Source organism: Plecotus auritus, assembly GCF_963455305.1.
Source record: "Plecotus auritus genome assembly, chromosome: 1".
Classification (NCBI taxonomy): Eukaryota; Metazoa; Chordata; class Mammalia; order Chiroptera; family Vespertilionidae; genus Plecotus; species Plecotus auritus.
The window spans coordinates 41,627,942-41,633,941 of record NC_137770.1 but is presented as its reverse complement, the minus strand read 5'-3'; positions in this window follow the sequence as shown (position 1 = coordinate 41,633,941).

The window sequence follows — 6,000 nt, the reverse complement described above, 5'->3', positions numbered from 1 at the left end:
GAGGACTGAAGGGTCCCAGGTTTGATTCTGGTCAAGGGCACATGCAGGTAGGCAGTCAATGATTCTCTCTCATCATTGATGTTTATCTCTCTCTCCTTCTCTCTTCCTCTCTGAAATCAATAAAAATACATTTAAAAAAGTTCCAGGGAAATTGGGGAGTTGTGGGGAAGAGGCGAGCGAGCAGCTGGCCAAGTGGACTCCATGTCTTGTGTCTTCTGTCTGCCTCTGACCTTCCTAGGCTGTTCTCAGGGCACAGGAATCAAGAGAGGCTGCCGAGGATCTGCCTCCCTAGGCACACTATTCAGTGCTTTCTTTTCTGGAGTCTTACTGCTTCCATTGTAGCACAACTGTGAGTGTAAAGGGGTTCCAGATGACCATGCCAAGGCTTACCATAAAGGAAATGGATCACTGTCCCACAGGGCCTGGAACATCATGAGCCACTCAGTAAATATTTATTAAAGGAATAAATAAATGATCTGAAGTGGTCAATCCAAGCATATTAAGCAGAGTGAGCAGAATATGGCAATAGCAAACTCTTACAGAGCAATTAATGTGGCAGGCACTGTTCTAAATGCTTTACATAGATTAACTCATTCAGTTCTCTCAATGACTCTAACAGGCATCCTCAAACTATGGCCTGCGGGCCACATGCGGCCCGCCGAGGACATTTATCCGGCCTGCTGGGTGCCGCTGCCTGTCCTGCTTAGCAGCCGACTCGTCCTGGGCCCGCAGTGCGCATAGGAATTTGTTCATAGTTTTTTTTTTGAAACTATAGTCCGGCCCTCCAACGGTCTGAGGGACAGTGAACTGGCCCCTGTTTAAAAAGTTTGAGGACCCCTGCTCTAGGAGGTATGCAACTAAGCCTGGCTATAGTAACTTCTCATTTGCGGCAGACCCCTGCAGTCTGACTAAAAAATCTGTATGCTCAACCAGTAGTCCATACTGCAGCCCATGGATGGAATTGAATATGCTTCCTAACTTTAAAAAAAAAAAAAGAATTTAGAGAAAGGAGGAAGGGAGATGGGGGGGGGGGAGAGGATGATGAGGAAGGGAAGGGGAGAGGGAGAGGGAGATGTTAATGTAAAAACATTCAAACCTGTAAAGAATTTTTTAAAAAATATATTTTATTGGTTTTTTACAGAGAGGAGGGGAGAGGGATAGAGAGTTAGAAACATCGATCAGCTGCCTCCTGCACACTCCCTACTGGGGATGTGCCCACAACCAAGGTACATGCCCTTGACCAGAATTGAACCTGGGACCCTTCAGTCCGCAGGCCGATGCTTTATCCACTGAGCCAAACCAGCTAGGGCTCAAACCTGTAAAGAATTTTTGTGAGTTTATTGAGCCAAACTGTTGACAATTGCCAGGAAGCAGAATCTCAACGTATTGGGATAATGCTCCAGAGAATGGTGGTTTTTCACCTCGTTTTATACATTACATTTGAAGCATCCATCTTATATAAAAACTGCTGTTTGAAATTTTAACACTGCTATTTTGGCTTCTGTAAACGCTTGCTTGCTTAAATAATAAGGAAAATAAGACTATTCCCATTCCAGAGAGGCCATAAACTATGCCCCAGACAGAGTTGTCAGTGCTGGCACCAGGCCAGGCCTTGAGATGGCCCCTTCCCAGCATGAAGGCCTTCTTTCTCAGAAGGCCCGGAAGTCTCATTCCAAATTTGGGATACAAAGAGCTAGGAAAAGTATAAATAGAAAAAGTTTCCTCCATGTTGGGGGGCCAAGAATTTGAAAGACACAGTTTTCTTTGGGCCTGCACAGAATTTAATAATAAAATGTAACTCCCTTTCTCTAAGCATGGCTTGGTTTTTTCTCCGGTCTTCTATAACACATTCAAAGGAGGAAATGTAAGTGGGTTACATGAAATCCATTGGTGATAGGTTAGAGAGGTGGGAGAAAGCAAAGAGGTGAGAAATGTCTGGGATTGGATCAAAAGTAAAATGATAGACACATACTTCTTTTACTTAGGTGCATACAGGAAAGTTACAGTCAACAATGAACATGATAACAATAACAGTGAAGGAATTTATGGTATCTGTTCTGGCACCCAGGGCGTTTGGTTGTGCCTTGAGGGGTCCAGAAAAAAGGGAAGTTACAAGTAACCTTGACATTTCTATGATATATTATCATAGATGCAAAAAGACAATAGGCTCAGTTAAGGTAAAGATTGACCTTGTCAGGGAAGATACCGGCCTACTAGGACGTGACTATCCACCATACTGTTCTTAGCTAAAGTTTTAATTTCAGACCATCCTTTGTGGTTACTTTAGGTCTTTAAGTTTGTAAGACTGCCATGCAGGCCTTCCCTGAGCTTCTGAGGTTAGCATGTGGCTCCTTTCGTCTACAGAAAGGGAGAGGAAGAGGGAGAGGAAGAGGGAGAGGGAGAGAAATATCGATTTGTTGTTCCATCTACTTATGCATTTATTGGTTGCTTCTTGTACGTGCCCTGACTGGGTATCAAACCCACAACCTTGGAGTATCAGGGTGATGCTCTGATCAACTGAGCTACCCAGCCAGGGCCTAAGATGCTTTCTAACTTTGAAGAGAAAGAGGCAGGTCTTTGATGTCCTTGGATACTGCATTTAGCTTCAGCACAGATTTCACTAGTGGCATTTATCTATGATACTTAAGATCACTATCAAATTCTGGGCAACGTCCTGGCTTGCAGCCAGCCCACTGGCTTTCCCGTCTGCCACACTTTGCAGGACTGGTCATGTGAGAAAGACAGCGAACAGAAACAATTGCTGGGTGATGAATGGCTAAAAGTAGGGCAGCACAAAGCATGACGGGGACAAGGAATGCAATCAGGAAATGCTGACCTGGAACTTGGAGTGGGGTAAGCTGGGCTGTGATGGATGGCAGGCAGCAGCTGCACGTACAGCATGTTGGCACACAGTCTGAGAAAGCACTGCTTAATTTGAATTGAAATGGGCAGCTTGAGAGGCAGAGAGGCAAGCAGTGAGCAAAGCCGCAAACCAAATACAAACCTTTCATTAATCTTTCCAACCACACTCACACTTTTGGGTAGTATCATAGTTCTTCAGCATCATTCTTCAGTATGATACAGGATTGTGGGGCCAGGGCCATGCATTATGAGACTCCTGAGGAAGGAAAAGGGAGAAATGGCTTCAAGCTGAGATCTAATGGGCATGTCTGAGCCAATCTCCAGACAAAGGTTCCTGTTTGATTTTTGGAATGGCAGTTCTGGAATGCACTGAGGTACTTGTGTGTGAGAGCAGAGTATTCTTGGGTCTCCATTTATTTCACACCTCAAAATCAAGGGCTCCTTCTGTTATTTTTCTTCTTTCCTATTGGGCTAATATCTCTTGTATCTCAACCCAGGTCAGAGTTCTGGGGCCCTAGGTGCCAGGAGACTCGACCCTGGCACGAACACAATCCTGAGCAGTGTGATGCTGGTTCCATGCTCTGTGGGATCCATCCTGTCCTGATTGCTCTTGCACACTTGCAAGGGGAAGGCATTTCATGGGTTTGTGACTCTTTATTGCAGGCCTCAAATGAAACTTAAAATGGATGTTTAAAGATTAACACCTTATCAGACATGTGGTTTGCAAATATTTTCTCACATTCATTAGGCTGCCTCTTCAGTCTGTTGTTTCTTTTTTAAAAAATATGGCTTTATTGATTTGAGAGAGAGAGAAAGGAATGGGGGGGGGAGAGAGAGAGAGAGAGAGAGAAAGAGAGAGAAACATCGATGGGAGAGAAACATTGATTGGCTGCCTCCTGCAAGCCCCTACTGGGAGATCACTCGCAACCCTGGCATGTGCCCTGACTGGGAATTGAACTGGAGACCTTTTGGTGCACAGGATGATGCTCAGCGGACTGGGCAACACTAGCCAGGGCTGTCAATTGTCTCTTCTGCTGTGCAGAAGCTTATTAGTTTGATGTAATCCTGCTTATCTGTTTTTGCTTTTGTTGCCTGTGTTTTGGGTGTCATATTCAAGAAATCATTGCCAAGACCCATGTCCAGGAGCGTCCTTCCTATGGTTTTTTCCTAGTTGTACAGTTTCTGGTCTTATGTTTAAGTCTTCAGTCCTCGTTTTGAGTTGATTTTTCAGTTGAGTTGATAAGGTAGGGGCCCAATTTCATTTTTTTTTTTTTTTGCAAGTGGATATTCAGCTTTTCTGGCATCATTTATAGAAGAGCTTATCTTCTCCACATTGTGTGCTCTTGGCACTCTTGTCAAAGATCAGTGCGCTGCATATGCTTGGGTTTGCTTTTGGACAAAATGCATAACATTGAAAGCATAGACATCATGTAAGGGAAGGAAGGTGGTGGTCTTCCAACCTGACGAAATGGAGGGCAGTGCCACAAGTAATAATTTAGGAATGAGTAGGCAGGACTTTCAAGGTGATATCAAACTTCAAACTTTAACATTCATAACTATTACTTATTAAAAGGTGATGATTCCCAGATATACTCTCCCCCACCTCCACCCCCCCGCCCGCCCCAATTCAGTCCAGGAGGTTTGATGTGGCTCACAAGTAATTTCCGGAGTGGCCCGCGCCATCTGGGCCGACAGGTGTCCATCGCCGTGACCTACTTCATCACGTTGTGCCTGTTCCCCAGCCTCGAGTCCGAGATCCGATCCGACACTGCGTGCTGGGCGAGTGGCTGCCCATCCTCGTCATGGCCGTGTTCAACCTCTCTGACTTCGTGGGCAAGATCCTGGCGGCACCGCCCATGGCCTGGCGGGGCACGCACCTGCGGGCCTGCTCCTGCCCTTCATGCCGCTCTCATCCTGTGCGTCTACCCCAGCGGCACCCGGCCTGGCCCTGCGTCTTCTCCCTGCTCATGGGCAGCAGCAACGGCTACTTCGGCAGCGTGCCCACGATCCTGGCCGCCCGCAAGGTGGGGCCCCGGCAGCGGGAGCTGGCCGCTAGGCCCCCTCGGCCGCCTGACTGCAGGCCTGCCAGGCAGGGACCCCGGCGCCCAGGGAAGCCAAGGCCACAGCCCCGGGCTCCTTCAGGTCCCAGGGCCCGTCACCCTCAGGGAGCTGGCTGGTGCGGGACAGTCTGCGGCGCTCACTCCCGCGTTCAGCCTACGCTGGGCTGCGTATGAGGCCTCTGAGCGCCGGTGCTGTCCCGCATGCTGGGGACACGGTGGTGACAAAACTCGATGGCGCGCTTCCGGTCAGGGGAGACAGACAACAAAGAACGACAATGAAGCAGAGAAAGGGGATGGCGAGCCGGGCGGGGGGCTCGCATCACAGCGGCCCGGGCAGGCGTCACTGAGGAGGTGGCTTCTGAGCAAAGACCTGAGGAAGTGGGGGCAGCCCTGTGACAGTGCAAGGGAGGAGCCGTGCAGGCCCCGGGCACAGGCGCTGGGCCTGGGGCGGGGCGGGGGCCGGAAGGAGTGCTGGGTTCTGTGTGCACAGTGGTCCCCGCGCGGCTGATGGTTGGGGGCGGAGGGGGGGGCGGTGCAGAAAGGGACGGGGCGGAAGGACTCGAGTTTGGGGCCGATGCTCAAGGCAAGAGGCTCCCTTGCCATCAGCTGAGGTGGAGGGAGCTTCGGTGGGAGCGGGGCCAGGGCTGGGCTGGGCTCCTGCCGCACCTTCCAGAAGCCCATCCACATCCCAAGCTGCCCATGACCCGGAAGCAACCGGAGAGAGACGCCACCAGGCCTGGGCCCTGTGACAGTCCTCGCATGGCCCTCCCGGAGCGGCCCTGGTCACCGCGTCCCCGGTGCCAGGCCTCGGCCCAGCCCTTGGTGGAGGGGCGGCGTCCCGGCCGCTCAGGTCCGCTCTGGTCCGCTCTGGTCAGCAGGGAACACCATGACCATGTCCTACATGATGGGGCTGACGCTGGGCTCGGCGGCGGCCTACTGCACCTACAGCCTCACCCGCGGCGCCCACAGGAGCTGCCTCGAGGCCTCCCGCCACCCAGCCTCCCTCCCCGCGGCCTCTGAGCCAGGGCCACCCTGCCCCGCCTGCGTGCCTGCGGGGCCCGGCCTCCTCCTGCTCCAA